The sequence below is a fragment of the Molothrus aeneus genome, chromosome 2 (genome assembly GCF_037042795.1).
Source record: "Molothrus aeneus isolate 106 chromosome 2, BPBGC_Maene_1.0, whole genome shotgun sequence".
NCBI classification, from domain to species: domain Eukaryota; kingdom Metazoa; phylum Chordata; class Aves; order Passeriformes; family Icteridae; genus Molothrus; species Molothrus aeneus.
Window position 1 is genome coordinate 88,335,975 of NC_089647.1, and position 27,633 is coordinate 88,363,607.

Consider the following 27,633-nt stretch of genomic DNA (forward strand, 5'->3'; position numbering starts at 1 on the left):
TTTGGCAGAAATTTAACATTGGCTGTTTAAAATAAAAGGTCTGTATGGAAAGTTCAGTTTTGTTTTGCTGGGTTTTTTTATTCCCCTAGGGTGGTTGTGGTAGGGGAAATATTTTTATCCAGGCCTCAGGAAACGGTGGTCTGGCTGCAGTGGTGTGGATGGTTACATGAACAGAATTCACTCAGGGCAAAGCCTGCCATCACTTACATCTGCCCCCAAACTCCTGGCCTGCAAGAACTAATGTCAATATCCACCTGGAAATATCCAGTGAGGAAGGGCTGGGGAAGCTGCTACCCTGAAACCACCCTTCAAGCTCAAGTGAGGTGAGTCACAAATGTACAAGATATTGGTGTGGATAAGGAGAATCCTACTGACTTATAGTCAAAACAAAAAAAAAAATCTATGAGAGGTCATCACATACCTAATAAAAATGGAATAAAATGACCAGAAGCATAGTTTTCTGATTAAGTCTTTGTGCCTTTCAAGTGAATACTTACAGCAGAGTCAATGTGGCATCCTGAAGCTTGCAAAAATTCTGCAGATATTCTGAAGGTAGTTTTACCAGTTTTCATTGGAATTTCATTTCCTCTTTTTTTGGAAGAGGAATTTAATTTCCTCTTTTCAGGACTTTACAGCCATTTTAGCTTGCTCCTTTTAATACATGAAAGTCTATTTCCTATTCCAGACCAGAAATCTGGTGCATATAAATCTGTAGGTCTATCTGAGTTCTTCCGCTGTAAGTCTGCCCATTCTGAGCACCTTACAAACTGGTTGTCTTTTTCTTGGCTTGTTTAGAAAATATGAAATGAAAATGTTGACATCAGCTGTCAGGCTTAGAGTGCACATAGTTTCTTAATTCCCAAAGGGTCTTCCACATATAAAGTTCACTTATCATTTATGAGTTTAATCAACACTGATAACCAGTCAGATAACACTGATAAAACAAGCAGACAAGTATCTATACTGATGGACTTAATTTATGAAAATACTCTTTTAATCTATTATATTTCAGCTTTTCTTTTCTCTGTGTATTCCATTTTTGAGATACTTCCCATCACGTTACAGTTTAATTTTCTCTGCAGCCCAATTTTTAATTTGGCATTTTTTCTACAAGAAACCCCTAGCTTCCAAGCTTAAGAGCAATAAACATTGCTCCATCTTCCACTTTCTTCACCATAAAGTATGAGAAAATATACCTTATTTTCTTTGTGTGGTGTCCTGTGCTTGTAGATGCAGCATTCTTTTCATTTTTGATTAATTTTGTCAGCAATTGTCTCTTAGCTAAGTCATACATATTTGGAACTACAGGAATCTCAAAGGAAAACCTCATGGCAGGTCAGAAATAAATTTTGTAAGGGGCAGGGGGAGGGGCATGGGAAGAGGGGAGAAAAACTGTTAAAATATTACAGCTGATATCAAGCATAATTTTTACAACTGGCCAATACATTGAATTATTAATTCCATACAACTCAATTTAAAAACACTATAGTGCATTAAGAACAGATGATAAAACAGACTATATTCTGGTTTACCTCTTTATTTGCCAAACCGAAGTATTCCCCCTAAGAACTTGTATCTGGAAAATTGCTTGGTTTTAACATGTGATGTTTTGCTGGTGGTATGGGAAGCTGAGTTTTCACTGTAGTCGTGATGGATTAGCAGCAACATTGGTAACACTATTGGTAGACCAGCAAGAGTCCAAGATTCAGAATTCTATTTTACATTCACCTTGCTTCAGACTTCATTTTTCTTTCTTCAGATGTTTTAGACTCAGTAGTATCCAACAAAGAGTCCAGGGAGATAAACTTGTTTTGTATACATTGAAAAAATTCTAGTAGTCTTTCCGTTGAAGAATTCCAAGCATTCTGTTCTTGAGAGCAAAGTTTTAAAAGGATCCATTGGATTGATATAAATCTAAACCCATTCTAAATTGGACAACTGAAGAACTTCTAGGAAAATGTTTTCAACAGAGGTTTCACAGTATTACAGGGCTGTGTAGTTTTAAAGAGTATTCAGGAGGTCTCTGGTTCAACCTTCTAATAAGAACAAATTCAACATCAAATTCAGAAGCCAGGTTGCTCAGGACTCTGTTCTGTCAGGTCTTGAAAACCTCTAAGAGTGGATTCCATGATGATCTCCCTGGGAAATCCATTCTAGTACTTTATTTTCTTCAGTTAAAAACCTTTTTTCTTAGATCCAGTCAGAACACCTCCCTTTCCATCTAAGTCCATTATCTCTTGTTCTCTAGCCTCACACTTCAGTGATAGAATTATCTCTGCCATCTGAGTAGCCTAGTCATAAATGTTGAAAGTTGGCTTTGAGGTCCCCCTGCAGCCACCAGTCCAGGCTGAACAAAACCCAGCTGCCAAAAATGCTCATTCTTTATGGGAAACATGCTGTTAGTCCCTGGATTACACTCATTTATGTATTTCTTGCTTTGGGCTCCTAAAACCAGACACAGTTTCTGGATGTGATGATACAATAGGAGGATAATCATTCCCTCAATATACCACACACACACCCTTCCCACTAAGCTGGGAACTGGAGTGGGTATTTAGGAAATAGGAAGCCCTCACCCTCTGAGGTAGGGAGTCAGGCAACGGGCAAAGCCAGTAAAACCAGCACAGAAAAGGTGTAAAAAAAAGCCAACTGGGGATCTTCATGGGTAGAACAGAGATCAGGACAGCTTAAGGATGCCTAAGCCCAAGTAAAAATTCTGAGATGAGACTGTTACTGTGAGCAGTGAATCTCATGCTGAATTGGCAAAGGATTTCACTACAGTGAGTGAAAATGGAACTGAGTTAAAGGACTACCTATGAGGAAGACATTGAACTGAGAAGGCTGTGGCAGATTGGAATTTAGAGGGCATCAAGGTTTGGGAAAATGCAAGGTGACATCTGTAAAAATAAATAATATGTGAATACATAATCAAATGCAAAACATTATGCATATTTAAAAGGCAAATTTTTTTGAGTTCTTGACTATGTCATTAGAGCTTTTGGTTGTGTGTAACGTGTATCATTAAAGTCTATTTTTTATTTGCATCATATAATATGCTGTTATAAGCATTTGAATTTAAATGCCAAATAAAACTAAGAGTAGCCTATTTCTCCATACACCTTAGTTTTATTGATAAATAATGGAACATCAGCAGAGCTCTCTGAAGGAAGCTCAGAACCTCAGAGGTTGTTCAGCCTTTGTTCTTCTTTTTAAAACTGAGATTTTCATTTAAAGGAAATACTAAAATTTTCTACTTTTCAATTCCCCCCAGCTGGAATCAAGAGTCATAATCTCTGGCTTCTTGAAGAGCAAAACTTGTTTAAACCATTCACGAAGGTTACTATTTTGTGCACATGGGTAATGCAATGTAAGTTGAACATGATGTTATCTCTAGAAAAATTATGCATAAGATTTATCTTCAAAGATATTTCTGAACTTAACTTATGCATATCTTTGCACTTAAATTTGATTTGATAACCTGCAGAACAGATCTAATTTGTTTGTGATTTTCTGTGCGGTAACCATATTGGAAAGTAATCTTTACTAACTACACTTTGGTAAAAGTTGTAGTAAGCTTATTAGCACCATCCAGAGTTCCTCAACAAGAGAGAAAGGGAGACAAGAAAAGGCTGAGACAAGAAGTAAAAAAAAAAGAATGGATATGGAAAGGGATAAGAAAAGGGAAACAGAAAGGGAAAAGGAACACAGAAATCTAAAATATCATCATAAATCTATCAAAGAGGACTTGGAATATTATAAAGAGCATTGAAATACAGTAACAAAATAAGGAATAAGCATGCAACCACAATTCAGCTTTTTTTGAAGGCTGCATAAACAGTCTGGGTGTTGAGAAGTCAGGATGATTCTTAACTAATTTATTTCTTTTTTAAAAATGCCATGTGCATGTTTAAAACATTAATTTGCTATGATTGTATCAAAACTCTACATACTTCATTTAAAAGTGTGCCATCTTGCAGAACTTGTAAATTCACTACTTCATGCTTCCAGGCTCTCCTGCCTGACTCTGGCTGCTTAGCTGGGTTCATCTCTTGCAAGGTGTCACTGGAATGAGGATCCCAAGCAGCACAACCAAGATCACCAATGGAAGGAATCAGGATGAATCCTGGAATATGTAGACCAGGTAGAAACAGTGTCCTGGAGTGAAGGTTGGAAGCCTGAAGGACTGACCTGTCATTGACATGAGGCCACATGTCAGTATTTCCACAGAGAAATATTTTCTTTCTCAAGTGAAATATTTTGGGCGTTGATTTTTTTCATCAAATTGTCAACATTTCACACACATAATGTCAATTTTTCAGCCATTCTACAGTAAATTGCACCTAATACAAATGTATGTGTATCTCCTCTATTTTTCCATACTAGCTGTTTTTTCAATAAGAAATTATGGAAAAAAGTCAAGATATGTCAGGATCTATAGGCTCTAATAGTGGAATTCATCCAACAAAGTACAAAAATCTATAACTGAGACATCTACATCTGAATTTGTCACTCTGGACCCTTTTCATAATCAATAGAGAGAAATAGGCACTTTTAGGGTATGATTCATCTCATCCCGAAGTAGATGGGTAAGATAGGTCAGCTGAATCATGTTTTAAAAGCATCTCTTTCTCTCCATTGGCATTAGAGGGAATCTATGATGACTTCAGACACTGACAGCTCAAGTTAAATAAAATCACTTATGCCTTAAGAGTCCATAGAACTGTTATTCATAAACTTGTCCCTTTGCACTATAATTTCACCAGTTCATTTTATTTGTTTCCAAATATATGATGACTTTTTCTTCTCCCTTTTTTCCCTGTTAAACCAATTTTATCTTCATTTTTTTCCTACCTACATTGCCTTGCACATCCTTTTTCTATTCCCCTCACCATCAAAAAAAGGGTTTTAAGCCAGAAATTCCAAGCCAAAATCTGAGATAAATAAATGCATGCCAAATTACCAAAACTATTCTGAAGTACTGACTGCCTGCTTTTCTTGTAAGTGTCATCACTAGTCTGTGGTCTTTTGAAATACAAGCCCTGTAAACAAATTATTTATACCAGTTGCCTGATATAGGAGGCCAGGATCAGAGAAAATATTCTCCTGTTTTGTTTCCCTACCTGGACTACACAGCACCCTTTAAGAAAGGATGTCACTTAACACAATAATGAATTTCCAACTTCTTTGTACCTATCTTTGGATGCCACAAATTATAAAACTGTTCTTTTTGATGCCTCTGTTCACATATGGAGCAAGGATTTTCCAGTAATTGCAGTGGATTGGGAGTAAAGATTGCAAACATAGTTTGCAATCATATAATTAATGACCTTAATAGGTATTATAGTCAACACAACTTTCCTGCATTTTGCCATGCCATAATCCTAGAAGTACATGCCAGACACATTGATATCTCTTTTGAGCTCCTCTGGAAATGAAGCATGAATGAAAGTCTAAACAGTGGTTACAGACCTTTTCCATTAATTTCTCCAACATGGAGCAGCATTGCCTTAGCAGCATACTGAAAGAAAGCAAACAGCAATAAATCTGTCTTCCCTCTGGGTAAACCCTGCAAAGGAATATGAAAGAGTGAGGGATGGGGTATGAATTTCACTTCAATGCACCAGTAATCTGATTGGACTAAATCCGGGGTGGAAGACTCAGATTGACTCCCAGCTACATACTGCAGGTTTTCAAATTTTCATAGTGCAAGAAGCAATGAGGAACTCTTAGATCATCTAATCTACTTTCTTCTTGATCACAGACACTTATCTTTCAAAACAGTTATCCCTACCCTGAGCCAAATAGTTTCTCTGCAGCTAAAGTATATCTTCCTGAGAGTTATCTAATCTTGATTTGAAGATCTCAGGAGATGGAAAATCCACCACTTCCCTCTATAATGTGTTCTGATAGCTAATAGCTATCAGCATTAAAAGTGTGTGCCTTATTTCCAATTTGAATTCATCTGGCTTCAGGCTCCAGCCTTTGGTTCTTATTATGCCTTCCTCCACTAGATTACAGAGTCCTTTCATATCCATTATTTTCTGCCTGAGAAGGTATATATGCCATAAGCAAGTCACCTCTCAATCTTCTGCTTCATAAACAGAAAGATCCAAATCTCTCACCAGAAGGCATTTTTCCTATTTTTGAAACATTTCTGTATTTCCTGTCTACCCTTTCCAGTAGCTTCATTGAGTCTTTCCAAAAATGAGGACTGCGGAGTTGAGGCAAGGCTCCAGAATTGTCCTCCCCAAGTTGTAACAGGAAAATCAAGTCTCCTGCTCCCTCAGTGATCATTCAGCAATCATTTTGGTGATTTTCTACATCATGCTGGGGATTTTCTACACCACCCCATTCTGAGACATTGTTTGGCTGCTTACCTAGTGTGAATCTTCTGTTGTTTCAGCCAATCTTTTCAGTCATTCTGTTCTGTGGTTTTCATCCTCACTTCTAGAAATGCAAGTAAGGATTGGATTGTATTAAAGTATCCAATTTTTAATAACTGAGTTAATTAAGCATTCTTTTCTACCTCCACAGTGATCTCTTTTTTTTTTTACCACTGACTTACCCATAATTTCTTCCAGGAGTAATGTTATTCTGAATTCTGGACTGTTAACAAAATGCTTGCAATTATTCCTCTGGTACAAGTTCTTGAGAAATCAGAGGAGAAACATCCCATGTTAGCTTTGCAATGTTTTCCATAAGAGCAGCAGGCAGCAGGCAAAGATGTCTGAAAAGTAATATTGTCTCATTACCTTCTATAGCATTTATTATATGTTAGGACTCGTTCAGAATTACCATCACTGTGTTGAAGATTTCTCCAGCTGCTCATAGAAATTCTTAAGTGCTGGTTATCCAATACTTTGGATTTCAGAATGTTAATGACTATTTTTTGTTGTTCAACACCTTTTTGGATTACTAATGGGAAATCCTCTTCATTATCTTTATATGATACAAGTAGGCCTGAACTTTTTTTACCTTGAATTGTTAAGTCACCTAAAGACATTAGTTTTGATGCATGTAAAAGTATGCAGAATTTAAATGTCATGCCCAAACCATAAAGTAGTCTGATTTCTTTAACTTTTAGGTATATATATATTTATGTATATATATATATATATATATATATATATATATATCACCCATGACCTGGGGAAGGAAAGCTCAAATCTCCTTCTCTTGAATGGGAATAAGGTTCCTGTTCTCTTGTCTCATAGAAAATGGTGTAAGCACTGAGATAAAGTGATCTTTACTAAATGAATTCTGAAATTTCACCACATTTTCTAAGTACTTAGATACATATTTGTCTATTAAAAGCAAAACCAAATGATGTTTAAAATATTTGGGGGGTTTTGTGTTGAAAATATAAAGAAAAAAATACATCTGTTCATATTAGCCTGAAATTAAATATAACCCTTATCAAAGAACAAAATATCAATTATACATAAAACATACTTAAACATTTAATTTTACTTTATCAGATTCAAACCAGAAATGCTTATTAAGTCTGCATTTTCAATATCATACTGAGAAATGTTTCCTCTTCACCTTTCTGAAAGTTCTGCCCTATATGTAGATTATTTTTTGGCAAAAATTAAAAATGCTGTCTTGTTTATACCTATGTTTTTAATACATTTTGCTTGGTTTCTCCAGCCACTTATATTAATTTTCTGCAATTCATGGGTTCTAATGGGGTATACATAGCTTAGGTCCATATTACATTTGTCAACACAAAGCCTTCAGTTTGTAAAGTTATTTTGTATCATCCACAAGACGGTAACCTGCTCTGCCCGTGAGCTGAAGCCCACTCTGTCAATGCAGCTCATTGGCCTAGCAGAATTAGGTCCCAATGCCTCCAAGATCCACAAAAGAAAAACTTTCATCTTCAAAAGTATTGTGCAGCCAAAGTTTCAAGATAAGTGTCTTTTGCTCTTGCTTTTGGGGTCAGAAAGATTTCCCAGAAGATCATGTTTATTACCTCCTTCACAACTATGCTTACCATCTGCTATTTCAATTTTTTCTGGTGAATACAAAATTTACTGATTTTGTTCTTAAAGCTTCCCAGTTGTGATATAGTTAACTTATGGTTTGCTCTTCAGCAAAACAATTGTGAAATGTCTGGAGGTGATCTGAAGCAATGTGCAGTGGTGTTCCTGGTCTGTGTCTATAACAGTAATTAGAAGAGGTTCATGAACCTATCTCTTCCCCAGAGTCCAGTGATGCCAGTTGGTGAGGTCTACACTGTTTATAACTTTTCCTTTTTTGGAGGTGCAGATTTGTTTTTGAATCACCTTCAAACATAGTCTGCAACCACTAATCAGTGCAGACCTTCAACATGATACTTTCTGGATCACAAAACCATATCCATGCTGTGCCTAACAATTAGCACACGCTCACAATTCATTAAAGTCAGCCAACACACCTAGAAGTTTCCTATTTACTTAGCTACCTAATCTTCCCTTTTACAGGGTGTTAATTTAGAAAACTCAAAATTCATACCTTAAATGTCTTTGCTGAATCACTTTTGGGTTTTTTTTGATCACCTATGGCTTAGACTCTCTAACACCCCCCTTTATCCAGGGTCAGGCTTATCTGAGTGTCATTACTGAGCTCCATTTCTTCAGTGGCACAAGAAGAGTTTACACCTGATAGGATTCATCTTCAGATTATGCTAAAAATGGGAGACTTCCATTTGGGACCCTGTCAAAGGCACACAGATTTGAGCCACCCCATTAATGGCTGAGATGAACTCCTGGGGTAAGGAGGAAGCATCCGGCAAGGTCGATGACTCTGAGAGCCTGGCTGAAGTGTCCTGCCAAGCATTGCCACCCAGCACTGCTCCAGGGAGATTTCCTAAACTAGCTGGGAACCACCCAATCCAGATGCCTGAAGATAGAGATGATTTCCATTTTGTGGGGAAAACAAACAAACAATAAAAAGGCAACTAACATGCAGTTCAAAGACCTTTTGTCCTGGAATGGCTGCACATTCAGACACTGACAATTTCCTCTGAATCATGCTGTACTACAGCCCCAGATAGAAGAGTGAATTAAATAATATTGACAATCAGTGCCTATTCAAACGCCCATTTTAACTTAAATAAATACTTCCAGTACCAAAGAACAATATTTAGGTTAGAAAAATCGCACCTGTCTCTATTATGTAATGTAATATAAGTGCATATATTTAACTAACTAAAATGGTTACATACCACCTTGCTTCTTATGACATTTATCACAAAAAGCCACTCAGGGCAGTCCAGTACTGTGTTAGGGAAATGAGAGGAGCACTTATTCCTTCACATTAGTTAACATGTCAAAAGCTTTTTATCTCAAAGATATTAAATGGTAAGAACAGTGTGTTTCAACTTCTAAATTGTCATACATCAAAGGTTTTGGAGAACTTCTTTTTTAAATTGACAGTTGTCATTTAATATACCGTATGATCCAAAGCATATTATTTCTGAATGTTACCAGGGAGATTTCATTGGCTTTTGTGACATTTCCAGTCTTTGGTATAATTGGTTAACAGCTTTCTTAACTTAATATCTTTTAAGAAATAGTGTACCTGGTGGTCTGGGGTATCATATCTACTGTTTTCTCTTTTCTTTGTTGTCCAAAATGTTACCATAATGATAAAAAGTGACATTATTTTAAAAGATAAGAAACACCAAAATTATTTTCTGTCTGACCTTTAGAGTTACCAGAACAAGCGGCTTCTGTTAGCAAAATAGTTCAAGCTTTTTATTACAAAGGATATTTGGCAGTATTCCATAAGAAAAAAAATACATGTAGTTCTTGTCAAGGGAAGTCATTAAGCCCTCTCTCCTTATGCCATGCTAACATTTTAACAAAAATAAAATCCTGGGTATTTTTAGATAGAGGAGGAAGTTGACTGTGAGAGGCAGGGATATTTCACATAACGCTCTTTATGAGGGTACTAATGCAGTTTTATGTCTTTGACTGCACCACTTTGAAGCAAATATGGTGGGTTTACCCAAGAGTTCAAGGAGATTTTGGTGACCTTCATTTCCCAGCTACACATTTATGCATTGAGAGTTTTCTTCTTCACCCTGGTCTGTTTTGTTATTAGAATAATGTTCCTTCTTTAGGGGTGGCGGGGACATAAGACAGATAAATGGCTCAATGGCTCAATGCATCTAAATTGTTATATTTTTCATTTTTAAAATAATTATGGCTACTCCTCATTACTTCTGTTTTTCCCGGGTAAAAGCTTACAAATCAAATTGGCTCCACTCCATACCTCTCATTTTGGATTTTACAGGTTTCCACAGAATTTGAGAGGTGGAAGTGCTTGAGATTTCAAAGTTGCATCCAGCACAGATCCTTTTAACCGCTGCTGTTGTTGCTCTGGTTCTTCAGCCCAAATAAGGATGATATATGTCTTGCTTTCAGCTCACATGGCAAAAATATGACACTGTTGTCACTGATGCTTAAGAAAAACTCTCTGAGTCACATTACAACAGCAACAAAGTTAGAACAAAGCCTTCTTTTTTGTTGAAAGAGTTTGCTGGTTTGCTGGTTTTTTGCTCAGCTGGTGGTACTGAAGATAGCCTGCAAATGGATGAAATATATTTTAGGTGCATGAAAGCAAAAAAAATTTTGAAAACATAACATTCCTTTAGGAAAATAATTGGAGGCAGCTATAGTCATTAGCTCTAGAATATGTAATTCTTCCCATGATTCTTAATATAAATTGAATGCTGTTGCATGGCACAGTATTAAAGAATATATGGGTTAAATATCTTCCTGCTTAAAGACGAGTGGTCTAAACCCTGAAAAATTACAGTATATGCAAATGAACATAAAGGACTGACTATACTGACCATTTCTTTGTGTTTGGGGGATAGATTTCTGCATGGCATAATATTTCCACTTGCATCGGTTTCCTGGCATGAAAATGTTTATTGCACTCATTAGCTAAGAGGATGTCGGCACTGGTCCAATGAACACAGATCTGCCTTCTGATTTCAGCCATTAAATTGCAATGGGATTCATAGGCTTAACATTGTGGGTGTGAGAATAATAAAATGGAACTCCATCTTTAGCCCAGTTACCATGGATGCAGTTAAAGGTCATAGTGGCAGCTGCTAACTAGTTGCCTTTTTAGCTGTATTTCCCCTCCTGCTATGTGTTTTTGTGTACCTTAGTTTCTGCAGGTCTGCCTTAGAGCAATTCCACTTCCTTAACTTGGCATATGGGGTGTCTTCCTCAACACGATTGCTGCATTCCCATAAATATGCTTGTTATGGGCATCCCTTTATTGAATTATTTGTGATTTAATGAAAAATGAATGCAAAGGCCTTAGCAAAAAACCAGAAATGCAGCCTGCTCAGCACACTGAATTATTTCTGTTTTCTTCACTCTGCTTCACATTCCTAGCTGGGGGTGGGGGGAAGGAAAGAAAAAAGTCCTGTAATAGTGAATTCCCTTCTCCGTTTAAACTCATAATGGGTTCAGGCACTGAGGCATTCACAATGTGGAACATCAACTACTACTTCTCCATTTGGCCCAAAGTCCTAGGAGTTAATTCCCTGTACTGCATGAAGTGTCAGAGTAATTACTGCTGATCAGCCCTATTTCTCAGCATTCTGTCCTGCTTTGAGAGGCACCCTGTTTATTGATGCACCGCCACCTCATCACAGTGCTTTCATTCAGGCAAGCTGCTTAATCGAAAGGGCTTGGACAATGCAGGATTTTCAAAGAGAAGAAGTGGGAAAAAAAATTAAAAGTAGCCAAGTAAAATAAAGTGAATGGTAAAGAAACCTGAAAGCTCTACAAAATACTTCCTTATGTCAACACTTCATTTCAATAGATTTTAAACTCTTATTCATTTCCAAAAGAAGGTACTGTGAGTCTTTTCTGAGGTGACTCAACCATGTGATCAAATCTTTTGAAGATTTTTCAGAACACAGTGCTGGAAGCCCTCCTTGAGGAGCATTTATCAGGTTTTGTTCTGTTTATATACAGGCAATGACTGTGTCAACCTTATGAACCACAATGCAAAGAAATTTTTTTTAAGTTTTTGCCTCTCCGTTTTAGAGATACATTTATACAACTTGTCATTTTCTGAAAATAAATTAAGTACTATTTGAGCCAATTTATTCCACTTCCACACAAGGGTGGCTTCTGGTTATATTTGGCAGGATGCCACTTTATTCATTTTTATTTCAAACACAATGTGAATCTTTTAATTTGAATATAGTATAAAAGTAATGGCTATAAAGCCTACATTGTGACTTATTCATGCACTTCCTCTCCTTACACTTCTGTGAACCTTAGAGAGTGGCAGAAAGTTATACTGAATTCATTTCAGATTAAAGACTATCATGCTTTTTGTGTTTGTTAGAGAGAGAGAAGATAGAGTTATTTGGGCTAGCATTTTCATTAGGACTCGGTGCTCTCCTTGATTAAGTTGCTTTTGGGCACTTGTATATCTGGGGTTACCAAGACTGTAGTAATTTTCCAGCTGATCCTATTTTGACTGGAGGAGTGAAATATACTGCACCACAGAAGATGAAGCAAACAGGTAATGGCAAACCTAAATATAACCAAACCAGTTATCTAACTGTGTGCTGAGATTCTTTTAATGACATCACTCCCCTCTGTGGCATTGCTTCATTAAAAAGTAATTTTTCATAAGTTGTTCAGCAGTGCTGTTGAAAGTAACAGAATAAGACTGCTACAACTATTCCAGTGTCCTGTTTTACTATTTCCTCCACCATACTTTAAATCAGAGAATTTCTTCTTGTGCCTTGTTTACTGTTGATATTTTCTGGCTGATTGGATAGGAATGACATTTTGACAATTTACTGTAGCAGTAAGCACTGTAAAAACAAAAGGTGCTGATGAAAACTCAGAACCCATTATTATGTAAATTATGGCTGACTAACACAGATTCCATCTCCCCGTCACCATCATTGAGACCAGTTTTACTCAATGATAATAATTTTCATGATTGCAGTCTTCAGAGAGATCAGAAATATGCTCTAGCTGTTGCATTTATCTGCAGCGGGTACTTGACCCTTAATTAAATTCTGAAACTTTTTTATATAATAAGGTAAAATACAGCTGACACTTCTATTCAAACAAAGAGCATCAAACATAGATCTACCAAATAAGATAAAGCTATTTCAGACTTACCTTCTTGTAATGCTAGCAAACACGAAGACAACAACTTCCTTTGAAAGAGAGCTTAAAGTTTAAAATGCAAAAAAAAAGAAGGGAAAACATTCTGTTGGGCAATTTAAATGTTGCAGTTCAGTGCTGTGTCTGCTAAATGTTGGGCTTGCTCTGCAGAATGGTCTTGAACTTTACATTAAAATATGCATGACAGGTAAAAAACGAATGAGCTTTGAGTACATAAATGATGTTTGCTCCCCTATATTATTGCATTAGTAAATGCAGAAAGATTATAAGGTAAAATAATGTTATTCAATGTTCATTACTATCTTTTATATAACGGCAGTCTCCAAAATCTTGAAAACTGTTCTTTGTAAAACTATTCCTCCTAAAATCAACTCAATTGCAACTCAAGGTTCTGCACTACTGAGCTACTGTTCTGCTGCGAACTGAAATAAAAATCATTAAATATTGCACAAGCAATTAATATGACATATGTTTATATATATGTTTAGAAGATAAGACTGGGGGAAAGGGGTACACTGTAGAGAAAAGGAATTTGGGCTTTTCATTTAATATTTACATACTTTAAGACAGCCCTGTAAGCTTTTGGTATTTCTTTCCTTTCTCTCCTCCCCATTCCAATTTTTCCCCCTCCTTAACACTCTCCTCATCCATTTTTCACATGAGAAAATGGCCATTTCAGGTAAGCAGCAACAGTCCAAGTAAGCAGCAACAGTCAAGCTAAAAAGGTAGGATATTATAAAAATGGAGATTCAGTATTTCTTTAGACATAGCACTTTGCTAAACTGTCAGTTCATAGAGCCAATGAGCTAAGAAAAGTAATTACTTAAGTGGATTTCATGAAGAGTAGAAAGATGATTGTGCCACATTAAATAACAATTGTATCCTTAATGATGTGTTGGACTATAATACAAACATCCTTCTGCCATTATATGCACTACAATATACCTTTCTAATTACTCTGGTGGCTTCCTCTTCCTTTATTAAGATGCTATGCATTCAGAGACTATGTGAGCATTATATGAGCTTTTTTTTTTTAAATTACAGTGCATGCAGCTGCATGGTCATTGATAAATTGGTTATAAATTACTGACACATTATATGTGAATGGAATCTTTTTTTTCATTTTATTGTCTTCATAAAATATAATTTCTCTTTGATGATATGTAATGAAATTCAAAAAAAAAAACTTTTCTGTAGTTTTTGGCATTTCTAGATATGTAAGGAGCATAGTAATATAAGCCCAGATAATTAATAAGGCAGATCTGAGACAATATGTCAGACCTATGAAACAAAGCTAGAATAGGGTAGATAATTTGATATTATTAATTTCAGTTATTTCTTGCTTATAGCCTGTGACCCCTTGGGCATCCTTGGGCTTCCTGTCAGTGGTTCCTAAAAAAGCTATTTTATCATCTGCAAGTTTAAATATATTCCTTTCCACTAAAAACATTTTTAGATTGTCTCAAAATACAAAAAGGTTGAAAACTATTTTATTGCTTATATTCTGATTCATTGCTTATATTCTTATACCCTTAGAAATGGAAACCCTACACTCTTTAGCATAGCCTTCTATAAATCAGTATGGTTTCTATGATTTCTAGAGTTACTTTTGTGCACTCTCTGACCACTCATTAGACTTGATTTCCTAACATTTTGTCAGCACACAGAATACTTGGTTGAAATTTATACACATTAATAGTCCCACCGAAGGAAAAGGAAACATCTTTTATGTTGAACTTCTTCCAAATGTATAAAAGGACTGAAGAACTAGGGAAAAAAATCATAAAACTTGACAATTCGGGATTCTCTGTCAGAGCCTCACTTCACCCTTGCAACAGAATTTTTTGTGCAAAACCAAACTTGAATAAATGAGTGAACAAAATAAACCTTGAAAAATACACTTCTCTGTTGTCTCTTGGTAGAAATGCACTCCTTTAACTCATAACTCATGCTCTTCTGCTGTCAATTAATGCCATTAATAACAATAATTCTATGAACAGTTCAGACTACTTTTATGCACACTTCCTTGCAGTCCCAGATTAGGTAATCAGTTGGGAATTTTATCTGTAAAATCGATACAATATTTTCAAAGTTCCTTACCACTGTTGGGTAACCTGAAGTTAGTTTAGAGGAAAGAGGATAATATCCTGGTTTTGTAAATCACATCTGACCCCTCTGAAACATAGCAGTAATAGGAAAAATATATCATAGCATGACCAAACTATTTTGTAATTCTCATCAATATTATATTCCTTTTGTGAAAAAGTAGGACACACTATACAGCTAGTTTCACATTTGACTGTTCACACATTGTCAAAATAAGAAGAGACAATGTCCACAATTTGAAATAAAATCCATGTATAAACTTCATCTGCAATTAACATAATCCATATCCTACTAGCAGCTCAGCAAATATATTTCCTCTTTAGTCACAAATTCTACTGGTACAGTAAGAGCTCTGTGCTTGGATCGTGTGCTAGGTAGAATTATGGGAATCTTTATAAACTCCCTGCTGCACTGCTTCGTTAGCTAAATTCAAGATTAGTAAATGGCCCTTGGAAAGTAAGCAGAGTAGTTTCCCTGTTGCTGCATTTGAAACATATATACATAGCCATATATTCTTCTGAAATCAGCCATATGAAGCCCGAAGGAAAAAAAAGTAGTGTTGCCTGGTAAAACTGCAAGTCAGTGAAATTTTTTTACTGGGGTGAGCAAGTAGCAACTGAGAATAATCTGTCGGTTTTACCTGTACTCATTATGACCTGCAAACTATCCATTACTCAGTACTACTCAGAATTGGGCCCTCTGAGGTGACAAATTCTGTAGCTCTGTTTTCTATAAGAGAAGGGTGGAACAATCTTCTTTGTTCTGAAGTTTAGCACTTACCTACTTGGATTTCCTCAAATCCAAGAGCACTATATCTTGAAAAAAATGAAATAAATTATTGAAAATGTGTTGCTTACAGCACTTTCAACTGCTTTTAAGAAACAAGTACTGCTGGAAAAGGAAGCAAAATGTGAAACTGGACAAAGATAGCTGCATATAATGATTCAGGCACACTTTATAAATTATAATTGTCACACATATCACAGATCTTTCTGACTGCCAGAGAAGATGGTGAATCAGTCTCTCTTTATGTTTGGGAAAAGTTACTTCTTCCCAAATTAGTAGCTCATGTACAAGAATCATATGAATTACATTGAGAATTCTGTTCAGTAGGGAACTTCAACTGCGTTTAGGCACCTAATTGAAAATTTTCACTCTTAAAAATCCTCAGTCAGAGGATGCCTTGCTCCTAAGTGCTCAGACTCTGCTGAGATCTTGATTTTCAGCAGGGTGTCTAATATTCTTTGTTGTCTGAAGCTCTTGTACCTAGAAATGCTTCATTGTAAAAAAAAAAAAAAAAAGAAAAAAATTATAATTGCACAACTTTCATTTACTGCTGGGTTAAAGCATCATTTTTGGTTTTCAGGTGCTTGTTTTTGGTTATCTCCAGATCACATTAAATAGGCTAAAGATAAAACTCACCTCATCTACTTCCAAACATTGGCATCAAGCCTCCAGAACAGCATGAATTAGACTGAAATAGAGAAACAATTTCCTGGAACTTATCTATTAACTGCTACTTGCTAAAAAACAGATTGCCCACTGTGGTGATAGCAGTGAAGGATGCAGGTAGGGATACAGCTCCTAAAAGCTCAGCACTTGCCTTCTTGAGCACCACAGCCATTTCTGCTTATTTTCATCATCTCAGAAGCTGGTCAGACCTGTTAGGAGCCAGTGCTGGTTTTGCAACGATCCAGAGTAGATCAGTCTTATAGACAGATTTGCTGATAGCTAAAAGTCCTGTATGACTCTGATCATGAGAGTCACCTTTGACAGCCAAGAATCAGAATGCCTCATTGGAAATTATGTAAAAATTATTTTTTTCTGTTCAACTTTCTGATCAAATACTTGGAAATACCACCAATTTGTCTTGGCAACAGCTCTGTCACATGGAAAAGTCATGTTATCAACATTATAAAGGCAGTCAAGCTTACCTAAGATCATAAGGCAAGCTGCTGTGGAGGTTAGAGAACTGCCTGTGTTTGAAATCTGTATCTGAAGCACAAGTACATTCTTTTCCTTCTTAAAGGGAGAATACTAGGATAGTCTTTAAAAGTCTGGGATGGATTAATCTTTGCAAAATTCACTGTTTAAGTGTGTTGGCTGCTTAGGCAGTACAGAACATCTACCATGGTATGCAGCACTGCCTCCTCACATAAATGGGTGGAGAGCTACTTGCATATGCCAGCAGTGCACGACCTTTAGAAAATAATGGAAGTATGAAACTGGACTTGTAGGGTGACTTTTCACCTTGATTTTATCCAAATTTCAGGATAAAGTTTGTTGTTGCCACTTGCATGCCTTTGCCTGATCCTTAGCACAGGTCCTGAAGGTGCTGCAGAGGTTTTGCATTCCACCTTCAAGTGAGTTGGACTTATGAACTGGAACTAAGATCAGAACTGGCAGCTCATGCCAAATTGAAGTTTTATTTATTTGATCATTTCATTGCAAGGTAGACACTGTGTCTGTGGTTTATATCTTTAAAATCAAATAAACTATTTATATATAGTGAAGAACTGTAAAACACATAGGCCTTATTCACTAATATTTTTATGGTTTCTTTACACTTGACAAGTAAAGAATTTGTGAAAGTGTTTTTGTATCCAAATCCCACAGATTTCTTGGGGTATTTTTATAATTAAGAAAGGGTACAATCTAGATTAGTAACACGAATTTAACTCCTGTTTTTCCTTGACATGCAGCATGAAACCCTCTGAGTGAATTTCTAATACATATTTTTTTATGGGATACATTTGATGAAAACTTAAAATACCATCAACTTTTATCTATTTAACATTTTCATGTTATTAAATGAGAATACCTCATGTGAATTTCAGGTCAGAGTGGAAACATAAATTAGCTACTGTTTTCCTTCCCATCCTGATAATATTGTTTTGTTTACATCACCATGGAAAGCTTTATGCAAATTTTCTTGCCACACCGTATCCATTACACCTTAAAGAGAAAACAGTCTAATAAAAATTCTCAAAACAGCTATTACTTGTAGGAAAGGAAACTAAAGGTCTGCAGTCTTTCAAATTGTCATTGCTTCTAACTGGAGCTTCATAGAGGAAGAAATCAGAGTTGTTTTTTCAAAGAGACAAATTGCAGTGTGCTCCAGATGAAGACAGCAAAGCCATAGAGAGGCTGTAGTTTGCGTGCTGGGTCTCATGCGATATTTTGGTCCTTTGAACAAGGGGCTCCTGAATGTTTTTGCCATTCATGCTGACAGTTTGTCAGGTCACTCCTGCACACATCTTTACAGCTGCAACTCCTGCTGCATATGTTGCAGGACATGTGGAAAGCCATTAGTTGTTTCTGTCTGCATTACTGTCATTCTAAAGTACAATCTTGCCATGCACTTTGCACTATAGGGGCTAGGGAACCAGTATCTTTTATAGTAATGACTTCCAGTTTACAGCCTTCATTTGTTATATTTCCTCAATAGCTGTTGTGTTGAGATTAACTGCATAAATGGTCTGCAGCTGGCTGTTATGAATTAAGGGAGTTTAATCAAAGTATTTCTAATGTACAGCATAATGATAATACATGGGGGAAGTACTATTTAAGAGATAATGATGGCTTCAGAAGATCACTGTTGTAATGTTTAGTGCATATGCCTTCAGCATTGAATTTGTTGTTGTTCTGAATATGCTTAATGGATCAGTGAAAAGCTGCCTAATGTGGGATTGTTTGATGGGGCTGACAGAGCTGGAATTAGCCCATTGCTGTTTACTGCATACAGCCATTAAGATTAATTGCTGCCAGATAATTTTGACTGTTTTTATCTTCGGGAAAAAGTGTCACTAATGGGTTTATAAATTGGTTCACTATTACTAATAGTAAGGCCAGTGTAACAGGAGAGGATGTGAGCAGCTAATTCTAAAGATAAAGGTAAAAAGTATAAAGTACTATATGACTTGCTAGTTTTAAGGGATAATGTTATCTAATAACAGACAGACTGATATATGATGCTCATTAATGCTATTTCCCGGGCTTTGGGTTGAACCTAATAGATGCTAATAAAGTCTTATTTGATGTACCATTAAAAAGCTCAATCTGTTTTCTGCATTAATGCACAATGTTGTTTATCACATTTTCAGTGACTAAAACCCAAACCCTCAATCTGTTACATAACTAAACGGTATCAGGCTAGTTATACCTGTTTTTGTCTTTGTTTAGAGACACAGAAAACATTATAGGGCAAACACATTTCTGAATATGCTATATGCAATTCATATCACTTGACAGCTTCCTGTCAACAGTAACACTTCAGGTTTCATTTTAATGTATCCTCTTTTACATACATCATCACAGGTAAATTCAGTAAAGCACTCCCTCCAAGAGATAAATTAATTGGTTTGCAAATGTTTGAAAACAGTGTTGGGATGTGAGCAAAAGATTATCCAAGTAGGAAGAGCCCACATTAGAGGTTAATATTCTGGTACAGCACATATAAAGGGTAGTGCAGTGCCTCTAATTTGCTGTGTATTAAAAAGAAAGTTCTTCGTGCACTAAGTCTCAAATATATCCCTTGTATCTAAGGGCATTGACAAGGGAGTGTGAAGAACATGCACTAAATAGATAGAAACACAGACAAGGAATGCTTAATGAAGAAGGGAAAACCAATAACTCATGAGTAGTGAAGTTCTTCTCTTTTCAAGTAGAGATAGTGTAAATTATGAAGTAATTCCCTTCTCAAGTTGAAAGAGCATTTATATTTTTCATGACCAGTTTTTATTTTGTGTTGAGAACATCTTCATTTTTTGAGAGACTCTAGATAGTAAAACAGTTCTTGTCTAAAAAAAAGGCAGTTGCAAACAATACCAGAAAAAACTCTTTGCATTATTTTCCCCCTCCGCAATGTTAAGACGTGAAGACTTAAGAAGTTAAGAGGAAAAATTGTAGGGAGGTAAGATCATTTCTGCTGTATTTGCTTGTATTTGTTTCCACAGCAGTAATCCAAGTGGCATTCTTGCTTCTTTGCCATTAAGGACAGGAACCCTTTATTCTAGTTTAGACCATTTCCCCATGCACCCACTTTTAACTTTCATCCTTTTTGCCATATTTATACCATCTGCCTGGGTATCTAATGTTCCATATTTATGTGTTGGGACCTTATATTGTGTAGGGAACTGGCTACAATCTAAATATTCTTTCCCTTATTTATGTATCTGGATATTGCACAATACTGCCTGGACATATCCATTCAGGTTTTTTTCATTATGTCCGGATCCTGATTTCTTTCTTTCTCATATCCACCACCATTGCCTGCATTATCCATATTCAATAAATCATCTTCCAGTTAAACTTTTGTTTGTGCACAGTTCTAGCACAGCTTTGACTTAAATCAATTTAAAATCAGTTTCATTAATTCAGTAAAAACTCTATGTAAACACATTAATGTTGGGTTACAGACAGCTTATTTTGGTTTACTTTGAATGCAGTATAAGTTAAACCAAGCTCTGGCAGCCTTATATTGATTTAAAAGAGCTGACACTACGTACTTCAGTGTTTCAAACTACACTGATTATAAATCCTATTCTTAGTTAAACCAATGAAATTTTCACATTGAAAGTTCCAAGCTTTGTTCCCAAAAAGTGTTGCACACATTTCTGTGCAGGGCCCTGCATAGATGGCCATTAGCCTTTCCTTTCTATTGCTAATGATTCTTAATAACATCTTGAGGTAAACATTGATTAGGTTTTTAACTAAGCTATATGTGGCAGGCAATTTAGGATGATAGCTCACATGAAAATTATTCCAGAATAAGATACAGTGTTGTGGGTTGTCTTAATGCAGTGTAGCTATACTGGAATGATTCCAGGTAGAAACAACCTGAAGGAGATTTGAGTGTTCTTGTGCCAGTTTGGGCAAAACAGGTCATCCTTGCCTGCCTCCAGTGGGAATGGACCCCCTGGCTTAGATAAGCCAGAGATCTCGAGCAGCCTAGAACCTCACAAGAAATATGTGCTTGGTGACCTGAATCCTTTCTATTCTCCTGTTAAGTGATATCATTCTGAAACAAATGATCAGGCAAATTATTACCTGGGACGGGAGAGAGGGAAAGAGACAGAGGGAGAAATAGAGAGAGGAAGTGGCGGAAGTGGCGGAAGTGGCGGAAGTGGCGGAAGTGGCGGAAGTGGCGGAAGTGGCGGAAGTGGCGGAAGTGGCGGAAGGAAGTGGCGGAAGGAAGGAAGTGGCGGAAGGAAGGAAGTGGCGGAAGGAAGGAAGTGGCGGAAGGAAGGAAGGAAGTGGCGGAAGGAAGGAAGTGGCGGAAGGAAGGAAGGAAGGAAGGAAGGAAGGAAGGAAGGAAGGAAGGAAGGAAGGAAGGAAGGAAGGAAGGAAGGAAGGAAGGAAGGAAGGAAGGAAGGAAGGAAGGAAGGAAGGAAGGAAGGAAGGAAGGAAGGAAGGAAGGAAGGAAGGAAGGAAGGAAGGAAGGAAGGAAGGAAGGAAGGAAGGAAGGAAGGAAGGAAGGAAGGATATTTTAGGTGAAATTGAAAAACAGGCAAGTTAGGCATATCACACAATAGGATGCTATTTCACTAAGCAGAGCCCTCCTAGTCCTGTACCTTGCAGGTGCATCTGTTTTGGGTCATGCTGTACATGACACAGCTTGCTTCTTAATCTTCTATTTACACAAAGCTGCTCTGATTATGGATTTGCAGAAACAGCATGTTAATCCTGAACTTTCTTTTCAAACCAAACACAGATTTTGGACTGCTTAACCTAAAAACAGCAGTCAATGAAGTTACCCAGGTCTTTCTAAACTAAAATCTGTTGGGTAAAACAAATTTACATTTTGCGGAATGCAGGGCCTGATCTTCACTGCAGTAAAGACAATCTGACATTGAATAGACTTCACTAAGCATACACAATAGCACCAGTGCCAAAGTTCAGCGATCAAGAGGAACACAAGTTTACATTGTAGTGCAGTATAATTGCAACTTGAATAGGGTTTTTTTATGAAAAACATGACAAATCTTTCAAGAAGAGAGGCTGTCAAAATTCCTGTTCGTTTTCAAAATTGCAATGGACATGTGAGTTTCATGAACTTCCTGTGCATTCAGCTTTCTGTGGCTCTGCATTAGATCCACGTGACAAGGTTCTAGGACTTGAGGGAGTTGTAAGGATGGATCCTCTGAGGCACTTCCAGAAGTTTACTTTTTTTTATTGGTATAATGGGTAATTCCCCCATGTCTGAGAGAGCCAATTCCAAATGTCAACAAGATGGACCTGCCACTTGCAAAGCCAATCATCAGTGGCTCTGTGATAAGATATTTAAGAAGAAAGTTATTATGCAGGAGGAATTGCAGTCAGAGGAGAGTGGAGTGAGAATATGTGAGAGACACAATTTTGCATATGCCAAGGTCAGTGCAGAAGGAGGGGGAGGAGGTGCTCCAGGTGCTGGGACAAAGATTCACCTGAAGACCACAGTGAAGATCATGGTGAGGCAGCTGTGCCCGTGCAGTTCTTGGAGGTCCATGGGGGTGCAGAGATCCACCTGGAACCCATGGAGGAGATCCACACTGGAGCAGGTGGATGGTTGTGACCCCATGGAAAGTCCACACCAGAGCAGGATCCTTGTGGAGACCTGTGGAGAGAGGAGTTCATGCTAGGGCAGATTCCCTAGTAGGGCTTGTGACTCTGTGTGGAATCCACACTGAAGCAGTCTGTTCCTAAAGGACTGCACCCCATGGAAAGGGACTGGAGTAGTTCATGAGGAACTGTCTCATTTGGGAAGGATCCCATGCTGAAGCAGGGATAGGACTCCTTTCCATGAGGAGGAAGCAGTGACAGAAACAACATGAATTGACCGTAATCCCTATATCCCATCTCCCTGAACAGCTGTAGGGTAAGAGGAGGTAGAGAATTGGGAATAAAGTTAAGCCTGGAAAGGAGGGAGGGGTGTCAGGAAGATGTTTTAAAGATTTGGTTTACTTCTCATTATCCTACTCTGATTTTAATTGATGATCAATGCAGTCAACTTCCCCAAATCAAGTCTGTTTTGCCCGTGATAGTAACCAGTGAGTGATCTCTCCCCATCCTTGTCTCAACTCATGATCCTTTTGTTATATTTTGTTATATTCTCTCCCTGTCCAGTTCAGGAGGGGAGTTATAGAGCACCTGGAGTGCTGGCATCCAGCCCACGTCAAACCACCAAGGGCTCTAAGTGAAGGACATCTGTCCTTCAGGAGCACTGTAGGATTCTACCTCACATTCCTGGATGATTGTTGAGATTCGGCATAGCCCAAATCAGCTACTCAAAAACCTTAAATGAAGGTACCAGCCAGTTATTAATTTAGTCTAAGCAGTACTCTCTTTTGTCCATATGAGCTCTCTGAAGTATGAAGTCAGAATAGCAGAGCTTTCCAAACTTCCTCCTTCCCCTAACACTCTATAATTCCAAATACTTGCCTAAAGCAAGCCCTTTTTCAATGACTTTTGGAGCAAAAAGTAGTACTGCAGAGCATAGTCATATCCACACAGGTCTTGGGATTGTTCATTTTGCTACTCCTTTCCCATCACATGTCCCACACTAGTGACACATGAAATTAATGGAACAAGGAGCACTGCTCAATATGAGGCCTGCATTATGCTCCAGGAAGAAGGATGTGGTGGACATTGAGAGATGCCTTCAGAAAAGCAGATTTTCTCAATATCCACTTCAAAGTAGAAACTTCAGTAAGGTGTTTTACAGGACTGTCTCACTCTTTCTATGGATTAGACAGGAGGCTTTATGAAATTACCCTCCTACCTCAGGCACTTCATTTAAGGATCTTAATTTAAACACTGGGAAGTGCTTTATGATTTTCTTTTTTTCAGGAAAACTTTTGGTTTGTTTTTCTTCTTTTAGGATGACATTCACCTCTTTGCAGCATCCCAGTTCAGGACAGATTACCCTTCTAGTTTTCTGCAAACTCTGATTCAAATACCTTGTTACAAACTGGAGCAAGCCCCATATAAATCACAGAACCACAGAACTGGAAGGGACCTTCCAACCATCTAGACCCAATACCCTTGCCATGGGCAGGAACACTTTAAGGTTTATCCATCCCTGCCTTGGAAAATATCTGAACCTAGAGGGATGCATGGTGTTTAGTTTGACACCTTGGGCAAACATGAATTTATCACACAGCCCTGTCTCTCACTTCAACCTCATCAACAACTGTGATCCTGAAAAGAAAATCTTGTGGGAAATGTGTACTTTAGTTGAGGGGGAAAAAAAATCAAGTTGAGCCTCCAAAAATTATAAAGTGTTACATTAATTGCTCCTTTTCACTTTCCACCTTCTTGATTTAAGCTTTTACAGCTCATATTTTTAAACTTTCCTCTGCAGTCAATACCATTAGGAATGTTTTTCTTTTTCTTTAATAAAAACAGCGATTATCAGGTAATAACAGGATTTTTGAAGCTAAGACACTAAAAATACCGATTGTTGCAAAATGCATGATTAAATTACAAGTCTTGGCAACCTCATGAAGAGTCTTTCCTTTCAAGACCAGTTTTCTCATATTTCTGAAGAAATTTCTCAAATGAAACTGCTTTTTCTCTTTTTTTTTTTTAATGTATACACAGACTTTTTCAGTTTGGGAAAAAAAGCAAGGATGAATCCAGGCCCACTAGATGCTGGAAGAGCATCCATTCTATTTACCAACATCAAAAATTCTTTGTCTAATTCATGAAATGTTATTTTTATCACTACCCAAGGGTGTGTGGGCTGCTTTTTTCAACTAAAGTATGAATTTGCACTAGTAGATTGCCAAACTTTCTCCCTAAATTCGCACTTGAAAATGATGTGCTGAAATTTTCAAATTGACATCATTAAGAATATTAGGAACAAATGCAGATACTTAATACAGCACATGAAATAGGTTAGATTTTTTTTCTTTTATTCAAGTCATGGTTATAATATCCTGAAATTAAACTATTTAACATGTAAGATTCTCTCAGCTTCAGACAGTTTCAGGCCAATTCTTTCCAACTGCAGCTATTACCTCAAAAAAATTACATAACTTGCCTTTTTTCTGCAAATCGCTGAATCCCGACTGGTGCTCCAATATTAACATCAGAGCTGTCAGCATCTCAGGGAGCCAAAAGCAGAAAGCAAAGCACTCCTAGCAGCAGCAACAAAATCATGCTTGCACTTAGAGAAATCTTCTCTCAATCCTCTTTACACCAAGCAGAGAACTGCCTAAAGTACAGTGTGCTGAAGGTGGGATTAATTTCACTTTCACTATCTATAAGTTATCAGTCTCTATTAGATGTCTGTAAGTTAAAGTCAGCTTGACTCCATCTCTAAACATGGAGAGAGATGGGCACATACAGAAGGGGGATTCACCCCATCCATAGACAAGTATTCAAGAGAGGTGGAAGGAACCACCCTTTGGAGATCTCTCTCTCTCTCTCTCTCCAGTGACTACAAAGGAAGACTCTGGTGACAGCTAAAATTAAGTGAGATGAAATCTAATCCTAGGCAGAGGTAACACAGGAGGAGCCTTACTCTCCTGTACTGAAGACAGTGTTATTAATGATGGTTATTGGGAGCACTCTGCATTAAAAATGCACAACTTGCATTGTGCTTGTTAGCTAACATGAATTAATGTGACTGTGCATATAACCACACTGATATGGCATGTGTGTCAGAGACTGTAAAAAAAAGTAGGAAGGGTAAGTTTAGTAAAGGACATGGCTCCAAAACAGCATTACATTCAGCTGGGTCCCCGACTACCTTCTGAAGGCCCCTTTATCTCAGAGATAACTGTTTTACAACTGCCTTGCAGTAATGACAAACCTGCTCATCTTTTTTACCATCTAAGTGTAACTTGTCTTGTGTTTTACAAGAAGTGGAACTGTATTAAAATAAAACTAAGAGAGTCAGAACATATACTTTTCCCATGATTTGCATTAACTTTCCAGCCCATCAAATTATTCTTCATTTTAGATAAAAATCTGAAAGTAGGTAGAAAATATCATCCCCTAGGAACTGTAGGCAGTAGTCTGTGTGGCATTGACTGATTGGCTTTCACATTGCTTCAGACTAATCCTGTCTAGAGCAGGTGGGGCCTGTGAAGTAATAGCTCTTGACCCTGGCTCTCCTCTAGACTCCATACAATGTCTTCATGACCCTAAAGCTTCTCTTTATTTCAGTTCAAAGAGTCTGACATCAGAGAGGGTTGTGCTGGAGCCAACAAGACTGGTGGCTGTTATACCATGGAAGTGACCACACATGTGGCAGGCCATAGAGTTTGCTATGATAGCATTGTCTGATGGTACAAAGTCCGCTGAAAATATGTCTGAAAACAGGGAATAATGGGAAAATCAGCATGATAGAGGATCTTATCTTATATAGAGATTCTTATATCTGAACTGGTTCCTGCTGTTCTTAATATAGCAGCATAGAAAATTCCGATGGACTTTATCTGGACATGGTTTGTCTGTTTTAATGAAGAAACACAAATTTTACCTTTTGTCTTCACAGCCTCTAGCAGAGAGGACATCAAAAGAAGAAATTCAAGAGACCTCTGCAGCCTGAATATCGGTGTCTTTATTAATAATTTCTCGAAGACAAAAGTGAATAGTCATAATTTTGTGACTGCACCTAGGAGTTTAAGGCTCTGTCAAATCAAGTTTGCCATCACCCTCTCTTCAGTTTTACTCTGGGTATCTACACAGTTAAGCTTTCACCCCAAAAATTTTCTTTGGTTTACATCAATGCAAGTAGAGAATGAAAGCTTTTGCACTTCATTTCAAAACACTTTGTTGGAAGACATAATTCATGTGTATCTGAGTATTTCATCATTACTTAGATGCTGTGTCAGCATCACCTTTTAAATCTAGGTACTTTTAGTATTCTTAGTGTAGCACATGCATGAGAAAATACTGTAGCTGTGAAAGTCCAGATTGTGCAATCTACTAGCCTAGAAGGTACTGTCACTTTTATGTGCCCTATATTTTATTCATCCATAGCTCAAATAAATGCAGATTTTTTTAAAAAGCTCTTGCCTTGCTTTCTAGTTCTCAGTGTTTGGCATTTGAGAGTCAGGTCATCTAGAAAAAAACTCATATACCATATACCCTCAGTAAGCAGCAAAAAAAATTCGAAATGTTGCAATTAGATGGGGTTTATCTCATTAATCTTAAAAATATCCATTTTGGTTTTCATGATAGTCTCAGCCCCTGCGTAAGTAAAAATAAAACCAGAATCTTGTATCTAATTCATGCATCTAGACAGGAAGATTTATAAAGCACCATTTACTTGGTGCTTACTTACTTCACTCTAAGTTATCTAATGGTTTTCTAAAATTAGATTCTAGTTTCAAAAAATCAAAACTGTTGGAGTAATTAACATAGCACCTAT

General features: G+C 37.2%; 1 long non-coding RNA gene across 1 annotated transcript in view; it reads left to right on the forward strand.

Moving 5' to 3' along the window:
* LOC136553605 (uncharacterized) overlaps positions 1–27,273 on the forward strand; it is a 57,271-nt gene extending 29,998 nt beyond the window's left edge. The window contains exon 3 of the long non-coding RNA XR_010783187.1: positions 26,755–27,273. This is a non-coding gene — a long non-coding RNA (uncharacterized lncRNA). The remainder of the gene's footprint in view (positions 1–26,754) is intronic.
* The last annotated feature ends 360 nt before the right edge of the window (positions 27,274–27,633 follow it).